The following is a 13,138-nucleotide window of genomic DNA, read 5'->3' as shown; positions in this document are numbered from 1 at the left end:
TTTGTATCCACATGTTGCGATGCCTACGGAGGGACACCCGCATTTACAGCATTAAAAACTGGGATGATTACTGGCTGGCCACCCTTCTGGATCACCGCTACAAAAACAAAATGTCACAGTTTCTACCCAACCCGGCGCAAGAGAAAGAAAGGGTTACCCGCCTGAGCAGAATACTATGTGACTGACTGTGTGAGGAGTTCCGCGTACCACATTCCACACAGGGAGCTTAGGCAGACACTGCTTCCACCGCATCCTCCTGTAGTGGCAGGAGCTGCAGCAGCTGTAGTGGCAGCAGGCCACACACATCCAAAAGTGTAGGCCAGGGCAGGGGGGATTGTCTGGATGCCTGGAGAAACCTGTTGCGGCCACCTCAAACAAGTGAAGTGCAGGGACATAACCATAGTGAACAAATGAAGTGCATGGTGCACGATTACATTGGCTCTTTTCTGGCTGCTGGTGGTGGTGTTGACAACAGCAGTTATGAGGAGGATGCATGTCCTAACAGTAGTGACGCCATTAAGTTTTGGATCAAAAGGCTTGGAATCTGCCTGCAGTTGGCACAGTATGCTATCAAGCTTCTTTCATGCCCAGCATCCAGTGTTCTGTCCAAAAAAACCTTCAGTGCCGCTGGCGGAGTGGTCATGGACAATCTATCACAACTGTCGTTGTAAAATGTCAATCCCCTCACCTTTTTGAAAATGAATGAAAGGTGGGTTACTAATAGTGTTGGTCGAATAGCTCACTATTCGATAGCTATTCGGTCGAATATTGCATAATTATTCGGGTGAACAAACGTCGAACTCCATTAAAGTCAATGGGTGAAAAATTTAGGTTGTTTTTCGAGACTGTGTAGAGCTTCTACAGCCTATAAATACATTAAAAAAAGACTCCCCCAGCTCTGCAAAACACTGTACAAGTAAAAAAATAATAAGGAAGTCTTTTTTCTGTTGCTGGAAAGGCCATTTTATGGGGTGGTCAAGGGAACATGCCAGATTTTATACGAGTTTCCGAGTAGAAGCAGTGAGGGCCATGAGGGGGTTCCTCCAGTCCAAAAATTAGCCACCAGGTTTCACCGTTCCGTTACAAGCCATACATAGGCTTCAGAATATAGGCAGAAGTCCCTGAGGGGGGTTTTTCAGTCAAAAAACTTAGCCAGCTACACAGCTCTGTTATAAGTTACAAGTGACAGGTGGAAGCAGCAGGAGGAGGAGGTGGTGGGCACTGAGATGGAGCGGGGACCACATTGGTAACTGGCAAGAGCTGGGTGTAGTGTATCATCAGTGCCACCTAGATGGCTGTAATGCTATATTTAGGAATGAAGTACTGACAGGTGGCAACAGTAGGAGGAGGAGGCGGTGGGACCTGAAACAGATCGTGGACAGCATTGGTAACTGGCATCCAGAGCTGGGTACTGGGCAGGCAGCACCAGTAACAGCATGAGGAGGAGGTGGTTGGCCCTGAGAAGGAGCAAGGACAGCATTAGAGGTTGAGGCCATCACCTATATGGACAGTGTCGAAGCTGTAGCTATTGGAGACATGAATAGATGGACAGGATTCCAATCTGTCCCTACCTACTATGTAGTGAAAACACATGAAAAGAAATGGGCTTGGCGGAATCAGCGGGGAAAGAAGACCCTGTTGAGCTTGAGTCTATTCTGGCATATAGAGCCGGGTACTGGGCAGGCGGTGGCAACAGCAACTGCTTGAGGCCATCATCCTTAAATGACAGTGTAGAAAGTGTAGCTATTGGGATGAATGAGATTCCCACTGTCCCTACAGTGGCGGTGGGCCCTGAGACGTAGTGTGGATTGCTGTGTTACTCCTCATGCTCTTACTGCTGCCTGCCCACTGCCCAGCACCCAGCTTTAGATGCCAGACTAGACTCAAGCTCAACAGGGTCTTCTTTCCCCGCTGATTCCGCATTTCAATCACATCCAATTGGTGCAAATCTGCCTGTGTGGCGCTGTAGAAATTCCCTTCTATGATGTCCCAGCGCACATTAGGAGTTGGGTACTTTAGCACTTCACCAGCTTTGAATCCAACAGACATCGACATGTTGCATATCACCAGACATTTGGGGCTCAGCACCTCGGTGAGCCAAATAAACAGGTGGTCCATGTTGGTTTTGCACATTTGCAGTGATTGCTCATGATACCTGATAACATCCTATATACATGAGTTGATGATGACAACGTAGGGCTGAGGTCCATGTTCCATGTCGGCCAGCATGCTCTCTATGTACTCCGAAGAGACACGGGTCAGGAAATAGAACCGTACAAGTTGGTGGTCAGTTCTGTAATGACGCACATGACGGTAAATTATGCCATTGTGCTTTGCACCCAGAGATCCCTGTCATTTGCAAATGACATCTCACCCTTCCCTTTCAGCTGCTTCTCAGTCCAAAACTCATCATTCTGCAGTATTTTCACAAGATTCTTGTTGACAGATCTTTGAATGGAGTCTCCCAGGACGGCCACATACTTGTTGTGGAGTAGTCTCCGGATGTCTGCTGAGCTCAATAACTTCGTGGCTCAATGTGGTCATCCAGGACCTCTCGGTTCCCCTTAAACATACTGGTGACTCGCATCTCATCCCCCTGACATTTACAGAGGAACTGCCGTCCCACTTTCCAGTTCTGGGGTAACATACACAGAAATTCAGTCTGATAAAGTGTGGTACAGATGGATGAAGCAGAAGACATGGCCTTCTACATTCAATCACAAATTTCAGATTACACACTTGCATTACACACTTCAGGGTGTCATTAAAGATGCACTTCACCCAGCTGTAGATGCCAGGTACTAATGCCTTCCACACTCCGTCTCAGGGCCTGCTATCGAGTGAAAGCATATGACAGGGAACGGGCTTGGTGGAATCAGCGGGGAAAGAAAACCCTGTTGAGCTTGAGTCTAGTCTGGCATCTAGAGCTGGGTACTGGGCAGTAAGCAGGCGGCAGCAGTAAGAGCAGGAAGAGTAGGCGGTGGGCCCTGAGAGGTGTGGATGGCATTGTTAACTGTCATCTAGAGATGGGTACTGGGAGGAGGAGGCGGTGGGCCCCGAGAAGGAGCAAGGATGGCATTATTGGTTGAGACCATTACCTATATGGACAGTGTAGAAGCTTTAGCTACTGGAAACATTGCTGTAACTGGCATCTACAGCTGGGTACTGGGTACTGGGCAGGCGGCACCAGTAACAGCAGGAGGAAGAGGCGGTGGGCTCTGAAACAAAGCGTGGACGGCATTAGTAGCTGGCATCTAGAGTTGGGTACTGGGCAGCAGCAGTAACAGTATGAGGATGCATTAATTATCCTAATGAATCTATGTTGCTGCATTTGTTACTTTGCTTACCCTTTAGCACAATATCTTCCTTTAAATTCTTTTTTTATTTTGAATGTTTTAATGTCCATTTTGCAATTTTGAAGTCAATGGTAATGCTATGTTATTGTGTTTGTGGCCATATTGTTTGATTGCAAAATTCTGCCTTTATTTCCACTTTTCAATGTTTGTCCTGCATAAATATTTTCTAATCAAGTTTTCCACCCTTGATAGGCCAAAATTGCCTATTGGTTTGGTTTTGTTTTTTTTGGTATTTTTTTAATGCAATATTTGTTTGGCCATTTTTCAACCATTTTGGCTTTACATGGAAGTGTGGGTTTACATGTGTTATGTTTGTTCTTTTTAATTTTTTTGTTATTTAGTGTAAATTTTAGTGATATGTTTTTTTTTTTGTTTTGATGTGTTTTTATATTTTATTGTGACCTTTTAGCAAATGTTTCTTTTGAATAAAGTTGTTTGTAAAATGTTGTTGTTTGTTTTTTTGGGTTTGTTGTTTTGTGATCTCCTTTCCAATCTCCCAAGATACACAATTTAAAAAGACAATTTTGATTGTTTTTGAGCTGTTCTTTTCTCTGAATTTTTTGTAAGGCTAAAAACAGCACAATCATCTTGATCTTGTTTGATAGTTGTGCGCCAAACTTCAGGAGCGTGTAGTTCATAGTTGTGTGCCACAGTGGACCCGCTATGTGCGCCTGAACTGTTTTATCAGTTGAAAAATGCTCTGCACTTTTGCACAGTCCACATTCAGGTAAGTTTGTATTTTTTTGTGTATTTTGCTTGTTTTGCTTTATATGCACTCATCATGTATGTATAGACATGAGTGCACATAAATCAAAACATGTATGTATGTATGTATGTATGTATGTATGCATTTAGATGTGTGTACATATACATAGAAAAGAGAAATTATAAGAAGAAATAGGCAAAGAGGGCTTTTTGGACCATATTGCTTCTCATTGAAAAGATTGCCTATTTCTTCCTATGATTTCTGATATCATGGGCTTGGCTACAAGCAACATTCATGGAGGATATTGCTTCTGGTTAAAAGAAGAAATCCACCTTCATGTGCTTCCACTACCAAGTTGAGGTGAGTAAGTCAATTATATATAGTGGGCAAAGATCTAAAATGCCATTCAAGTCTGCAAAAACACCCTGCAGGGATGGAAAAGCAAGAAAATGCTTGATACAAAGTGGATTTGGCCTTGGAAGTTTGATATACTAGTACTATTTGTTTTGTGTAAACACCTAAATAATGCTTACACTCCAGTATTTATGAGCATTAAGTTAAGCAACAACACAACATCTCTTCATTTCTAAGAGTGTGAGACCCTGCTTGTGAGCTTGGCAATCAATGTGGTTTGATGTTGTGCTTGGCAATCTGGACCTCCTTCCATCACCATCAGGTGTGTTAGAATTAGAATGCAACTTAGCTGGACAACTAATTGACAACCAGTTTGGACAGCAAGTGGAAGTGTGCTTGTATATAATAATGCTAAGACCAGGCAGCACAGCACAATGACAACAAACCTTTAACACAACTATAAATGAACAGAGGAGTTGTGTGGGGACAAATAAACATGAGTGCAAATGTCAGACTATTACCCACCCGACCGTTAAGCCCGACCTTGGTTCGGGTCTATCGATTTTGCAAAACTCGATAGACCCGAACTTTTCTCACTACCTAATTTCCCATTACTTACCTGGTCCCCGCTGCGATGATCCAGCATCGATCGAAAAAAAAATACTCACCTTCTCCCCGCAGCTCCTCCGGACATTGGACACTAGGGAGGTGTTTTAGAAAAATATATTACTATACAGTATACCGAATTATCGCATTTTCAGTATTTTTCATTCATTTATGTATTCTTTTTTAAGCTGATTTTTGTGTATTTTAATTTTATTAAAAGTATTTTTTTTTACATGATTGTGTGTTTCAAACATTTTTTATATTCATGATATCTACTAGACCCTTGTTTGGACATATTTCTGTAAGTTACAGGTCTACAATTTAAAAAAAAAATTCATGAAAAACAGTATAACGCTTTTGGCACGACGTGCGTCGAGAGTACGCGCATTTCTTTGATGAATCAGGGCAAAAGTGTGGACGGAATTAGAATCTTGCATCTAGAGTTGGGTTCTGGGAAGGCGGCAGCAGTAACAGCAGGAGTAGGAGGCGGCGGGCCCTGTGACGGAGCGTGGACAGCATTGGAGGTTGAGGCCATCACCTCTATGGACAGCGTAGAAGCTGTAGCTAATTGAAACATGAATGGATTAACAAAAATAACACTTTCCATACCTACTATCTAGTGAAACCGGGGAAATACATAAATTTGTTATCATTTGTGGATATCTAGCAAGTGCTATCACAGTTAAATATCTGCATTTGTTTCACATAAATACATACATTTTTATGGGTTTAAGGATCCATACCAAGTGCTATCAGAATAAAATATCTGTATTTTTTGGAGAAAAAAATATATTTTTTATGGCCTTTTGGATAGATACCAACTACCAAGTGCTATCAAAATTAAAAATCTGTGTTGTTTGTAGAGAAATACATCCATTTTTATGGGTTTAGGGATATATAGCAAAGTGGGATCAGAACTAAGGATCTGTATTTTCTGTAGAGACATATAGAAATTTTTATTGTCTTTTGGATTGATACCAAGTGCTATCAGAATTAAACATCTAGATTTTTGGGAGAGAAATACATCAATTTTTATTGCTTTACGGATATATAGCAAAGTGGGATCAGAACTAAAGATCTGTATTTTCTGTAGAGAAATATAGAATTTTTTATGGTCTTTTGGATTGATACCAATGACTATCAGAATTAAATATCTAGATTTTTGGGTGAGAAATATAGACATTTTTTATGGCTTTGGAGATATATGTATAGCAAATATAGCAAAGTGGGATCAGAATAAAATATCTGTATTTTTTTTACAGAAATACATACATTTTTCTATTTATGTTGATAGATTGCAAGAGGTATAATTTATGCTAACTCTGTTTAATTCTGATACCACTTGCTATCTATAACAAAAGCCAAAAAAAGTCTGTATTTCTGTAAAAAAAATACAGATATTGAATTCTGATACCACTTGGAATCTATCAAAATAAACAGAAAAATTTCTGATAGATTTCTGATAGTATTTCTGTAAAAAAAAAATTCAGAAAATTCATTCTGATACCACTTGCTATAAAAAAAAACAGAATAATTTCGGTATTTCTGTAAAAAACAAATACAGATATGTAATTCTGATACAACTTGCAATCTATCAAAATAAACAGAAAAAAATCTGTACTTCTGTAAAAAATACAGATATTTATATATGATACAAAATGCTATCTATCAAAATAAACAGAAAAAATCTGTATTTCTGTAAAAAAAATACAGATATTTAATACTGATACCACTTGCTATCTATCAAAAAAGCCATAAACCACTGTTGGTTGACTCTCTCTATCCCTTCTAAAACTGAAAGGGTGATGTTTTGGTTCCATTTACTCACTATTGTTAGTCTCGCAGCGATTAAAATATGAGAAATTACCACCCTGTGAGAGATAGTGAAATTATCTACTCCTATATTTAGTATCGCGAGTTCAGGGGAGATATTGAAGGTGCTACTGATAATTTTCTGTAACAAATTGGAGGTTTCTAACCAAAATGAGTACATTTTGGTTCATTCCCAGACCAATGTGCCCGCACCCTCGTCAACATAATGGAGAGTAGTTAGGGGTAAATTTTGCCAATATATAGGGGGTTCTGTACCATCCTAAAATTGTTTTTTGGTAACACTCCCAGTGGGATAAGCACTTAGTAAAGGAGATCATAGAAATAACTGCAGCTTTCCATTTAGGTGATTGTACACTGCAGGTCTTTCTCCCATATAGAAAAATTGGGAGTCTCTGCCATTTGTCTTTGGATTGTAAAAGGTTATAATAAACAGAGATACCCCGCTTATGGGATATGGTACCTTGACAACGGTGCCAGAATTTGGATGGTACCTTAATGGTAGGGAACTAAGAGGATTTTAACAAATGTTGGATTTGCCATAAAGAAGATTTATCCGCTAAAGAAGAAAAGGTAGGGAGGTTGTGCATATAATTATATCCTTTATTTGCCCATGATGATATTTTCAAATTGTTAATTAGATATTCGTATGATCCAATAGGGGTTTGAAGAGGAAGTGAGTCCTCTAAGGAATCAGATAACTTGATTAGTTTTTTCCATGCTAAAACCATAACTTTAGTATGGATATGGGATTTTGATTTTAGATGTAAGGGAAGTTGCTATTAAATAAGCCAGGTAATCATCTCCATTTAATATGGAAGTTTCTATATTTAGCCATCTTGTTTGGGTATTAAGAAAAAGGCATTTCTCTAATAGAGAAGCAAAGTAATAATCTTGGATCAGCGGTAGTCCCACACCCCCTACCTTTCTCTGATGTATAAGAAAACGACTAATTATTCCAGGCCTTTTGTAATTCCAAATAAAGTAATTCAATAAGTTTTGAATAGTTATGAAAAGTTGTGCAGGGAGAACAATAGGTAAAGTTCTAAATAGATATAAAATTTTAGGTAAAAGAGACATTTTGAAAGCAGATATTCCGTATCTTGTATTGTTTTAAGTAGGGGTGAAAAGTCAACTAGAGATGAGCGAATCCAATCTGACGAAGTGGAATTCGATACGAATTTCAGAAAAAAATTCCATTTGCAACAAATCCAAATTTCCTTGCGATTTGTTGAAACAAATCACAATTTTTTCTAAAATGGCGGCTACACGTGGAGGACATGGGGCAAGGAACTCTGGGAAGGCGGGATGACCCATAATGCCATGCATGCAGCCAATCAGCAGCCAGCCAACCCTGTGATGTCACACCCCTTTAAATAGCCTCAGCCATCTTGGATTAAGACATTTTACAGTGTTCTGAGAGCAGGGAGAGAAGTGTGTAGTCGCTAGTAAAAACATCATTGTGCTCCAAAATTTATCAAAACGATTTAAAAGTGCAGGGAAAGGATAGGGAGGAATCATTTCACAGCATCTTAGTGCAGGGAGAGACGTCAGAAGGCGCTAGGGACAGTGCTAGAAAAGCAAATTTCAAGTGCAGGGAAAGGATAGGGAGGAATCATTTCACAGCATCTTAGTGCAGGGAGAGATGTCAGAAGGCGCTAGGGACAGTGCTAGAAAGCAAATTACAAGCAGAGAAAGGATAGGGAGGAATCATTTCACAGCATCTTAGTGCAGGGAGAGACGTCAGAAGGCGCTAGGGACAGTGCTAGAAAAGCCATTTACAAGTGCAGGGAAAGATTATTTGGGGATCCAAATAGCCATTATACAGCTCCCATTCCATCAACAGACGTGTATATTTATTGTGATTTATATATATATATATATATATATATATATATATATATATATTATATATATATATAGTGACGTTATTCAGTACAAAAATACAAAAATATTATCAGTTCACTTCTGCAGTTATATGTGGTGAAAGCATTTAGTGACATATTTGAGTACAAAAAGAAAAATATATACGCAGTTCCCTTTTGCAGTTATTGGTGCTAAAAGCTTTATTGGCCTATTTCTGTACAAAAATAAAAATATATTCGTCGCTTTTAAGTATGTCAGACAGAGAAGTGGCAGGCCATGCACAGAGGAGTGGCAGAGGCCTAAATGTTTCTGGCGCAGGCAGAGGTCGCAGCAGAGTAAGGGGGCGTGTCAGCAGGAGTCGCAGCGAGAGGCCTGAGCTCCCGGTGTCATCTAGCGGTCATGTCTTGACCAGCAACCCAGCGATTCTCGATTGGTTAACTCGGTCATCCACTTCATCAAAGTGACATCAGACACCCCCAGCCGCTAGTCGGTGGGTTCGTCAGACACAACCCTTAGTTGGCATGGCCCGGGAACAGACCCTGTGGCCTCACCTGTCCTCAACTTGCCTCTTTCCTTTGCTGTTCCCTCAGCCACAGAAGTATTGTATGCTGTGGGCTCAGCTCCACTATACAGCGAGTACGAGCTAGTAGAGGACAGTCAGCAGCTCCTGCCCAGCCATGATCTGGAAGAGACATCTGCCACTTTCTCCACTAGGCAGGCAAGTAGTGATGAGGAGAGTGGCGTGGGAGGTGGTGTTGCGAGCTGTCAGGCTCCTGACCCAGAGACCGTTGAGGAGGAAATCAGTGACGTGCATACACTACTGGATAATGATGAAGCCGATCGCACTTGGGAGCCGGGTGAAGAAGGGGCTTCATCATCATCAGGAGATGAGGGTGGCAGCTTGACCATGAGGCAGCGGCTGAGCCATCAAGGTGGTAGCATGGCTGGTAGTCAGCAGGGTGGCAGCAGTGGGAGGTCGGGAGCCAAACTTGCCCAGGGTAGACCACCTGCTTTGCAGGAGCCTACCTGCCCAGGAAGTAGTGATGCAGGGGTTCACGGAGGCAGCGGCGGTAGCAGTCAGTCAGTGCGGAGTGTTGGGGGTAAAATCACCTACTCCGCGTTGTGGCAGTTTTTTGTTAAGACGCCAGAGGAGGTTAAGATGGCCATATGTAAAATTTGTGGGCAGAAGGTGAAGCGTGGCCAGGGTGCCAATGTTGACACCACGCCCTGCGTCAACATATGCAGCATCACCATAAAGTGGCCTGGGAGAACAGTGGCTCCGATGTGGTGGTCCAGCCTGCTGCAGCAACCTCTGCATCACCCAGTGGCACGCACCGGCTTTCAGGCAGTCAAGACTCCACCACCTCAGCCGAAGGGAGGTGTATGTGATTTACACCTTCTGCTGGTCCAGATACTCCTGCCTCCCCTACTCCTCGTCAGTCATTCGGTGAGCAATCGATCATCGAAGCGATTGCCAAGAGACAACAGTATGGGTGCACTCATGCAACAGCGCAGAAGCTGAATGTGCTCCTGTCCAAGTTGCTGGTGCTGCAGTCCCTCCCTTTCCCTTTCATTTGGGTGAATGTGATTCATGCACAGCCACAGCAGCAATTTTGCCAGGTGACACTGCTTCCGCCTCCACGTTCTCACGCCACTGGTTCTGCGACAACATCTGCCTCTGCCTCTTCATCCTCCACCGTGTCCTCAGCCTCCACTGCAGAGACAATTCCACAGGTGTAGAGCACGGCGGTGTCACGCTGTTCTGCACCTGGTTTGCCTGGGGGAACGGAGTCACACAGGGGAGGAACTGCTTTGTGTGATTAATCAAGAGATCGAATCATAGCTTTCTCCGCGACAACTGAAAATCGGAACCATGGTGACCAACAACGGGAAGAACATTGTGTCTGCGCTGCGTCAAGGAAGTCTGAGCCATGCACCCTGCATGGCACAAGTGTTCATTTTGGTTGTCAAGCGGTTCCCGAAGTCTTCCTTCATCTGGAAGACATCATAAAAATCGCCAGAAAACTTTGCATGCACTTCAGCTACTCGTACACTGCAAAGAACACGCTCCTTGAGCTGCAGCGGCAAAACGGCATCCCACAACATAGGCTGATATGTGACGTTTCCACCCGTTGGAATTCCACCCTCCATATGTTGGACCGACTATATGAACAGAGAAAGGCCATCAACAAATTCTTGATGATCCAAGCGGATAGGAGTACTCCCATGTGTAACTTCGATGTCAGCCAGTGGCAGCTCATGCTTGACACCTGCCGTTTGCTCAGGCCCTTTGAGGAGTCCACATTATTTGTCAGTCACCAGGACTACGGGATGAACAACATCATTCCTCTACTTCATGTCCTGGAACAGATGCTGGTAAATCTGGCTGATCAGGGGACTGGAGACGTGGCGCCTAGATCTCAAAGCCACATGAGCTGAACTGGGGGAGGAGGAGAAGGACATTTGATTAAAGGCAATGTATAGCCAAATGGGTGGTTTTTCTACTCAGGTGACAGAAGAAGAGGATCAGGAGCAGCAAGAGGAGCAAGAGGGAGATGAGGAGGACGAGGCAGAGGACCCAGACACACCGTGGCAGTATGCAGTGGAGATGGAAGCAGGGAGTCCCTCTGAGTCGCTTGCAGAAATGGCCCGCTGCATGCTCACTTGCTTGTGCAGTGATAGCCGAATTGTCACCATTCAGCAGAGGGTCGACTTCTGCCTTTCCACCTTGTTGGACCCTCACTACCGGTCCAAAATAAGGGCCTTTTTTACACCCGCTGAGAGGGAGGACAAACTGAAGTACTACAGAGACATCCTATGTAGTCAGTTGGCCGCTGCCTATCTGCGCCATCATCCATCCTCTCGCAAGTCTGACCGGGAGGGCCCTCTGCACTCACGTTCCACTGCCATGGCTGCGTTGGAGGGGTGGGGTGGCAGGAGCAGTACCAGATCCATCAGCAGCCTCAGTCTAGAGTCGCTGATGAGCAGCTTTCTACACCTGCATAGTGAAGAAACTACTAACCAGCAGCTAGACATAGAGCAGAACCTGAACCAGCAGGTGGTGGAATACTTGGAGTGCACCCTGCCAGCCGTCATTGAAGATCCGCTGGACTACTGGGCAGCCAAACTGGATTTGTGGCCGCAACTGGCTGAGTTTGCCCTGGAAAAGCTGTCCTGCCCAGGCAGTAGTGTGGCATCAGAGCGGGTGTTTAGTGCGGCGGGGGTCATAGTTGCCCCAAGAAGATCTCGCCTGTCCACCCAAAATGTGGAGAGACCGACCTTTGTCACGATGAATCAGGCGTGGATCAGCCAGGATTTTCCCCCACCAATGCCTTATTCATCTGAATTAGATGCCATCTCCACACTATGTCACCTTGCCGCTCTGTGGTCTACTGATTCTGCTGCTGTCATCTCCACACTATGTCATCTTGCCGCTCTGTGGTCTACTGATGCTGCTGCTGCCATCTCCACACTATGTCACCTTGCAGCTCTGTGGTCTCCTGATGCTGCTGCCATCTCCACACTATGTCACCTTGCCGCACTGTGGTCTGCTGATGCTGCTGCCATCTCCACACTATGTCACCTTGCAGCTCTGTGGTCTCCTGATGCTGCTGCTGCCATCTCCACACTATGTCAACTTGCCACTCTGTGGTATCCTCCTGATGCTGCCACCACCTCCAGGCTCTGTCATTGTGCCACTCTGTAATCTCCTGATGCTGTCACCAACTCCAGACTCTGTCATTGTGCCACTCTGTGGCCAGTTATCCCTATGGTAATTTTTCTGACACTTCCTGCTCCTAACCCAAAAATGGTAAGGAATAAGATGCCCCATTTTCACGGTCGTATTAAGACTGAAAATCAAGATCAAGCAAGCTTTTGCCCTTCTGCTCCATGGGAGGTTTCTGTCCTCCCTTGGCTTGCCTTAGGACACCAGCGTTACCATTTAACAGGGGTACCGTCCCAGTCAAACTCCCCACCTGTCACTGTGCTCAGAGTGGGTCGCACCCGGTGTGCCCTGGGCGCTTGGAGCCAGAAGCGAGAGCCCCTCAGAGTCAAGTCCCCGCCTGATGCCACACATCAGATGCCAAGTGCTTCTTCTTTCACCCACCTTCATCAGCAGGTACTGGTGTTGCCACCCACCGCCCCACTCTGTCACCGGCTGCCATTTCCGCTCTATGTCACCTTGCCACTCTGTGGTATCTTCCTGATGCTGCCGCCCGCCCAGTAAAAAACTCTAATTGCCAGATACTAATGCCGTCCATACTTTGTTCCAGAGCCCACCACCCTTTCCTCCTGCTGTTACTGCTGCCTGCCCAGTACCCAGTACCCAGCTGTAGATGTCAGTTAACAAGGCTGTCCATGCTGCATTTTACAAAGTTACAGGTATCAGATAGGAAAAGGCAGTGCCCTACAAAGCAAT

This window comes from Pyxicephalus adspersus, chromosome Z (assembly GCF_032062135.1).
Source record: "Pyxicephalus adspersus chromosome Z, UCB_Pads_2.0, whole genome shotgun sequence".
NCBI classification, from domain to species: Eukaryota; Metazoa; Chordata; class Amphibia; order Anura; family Pyxicephalidae; genus Pyxicephalus; species Pyxicephalus adspersus.
Note: the sequence above shows the minus strand (reverse complement) of the source record.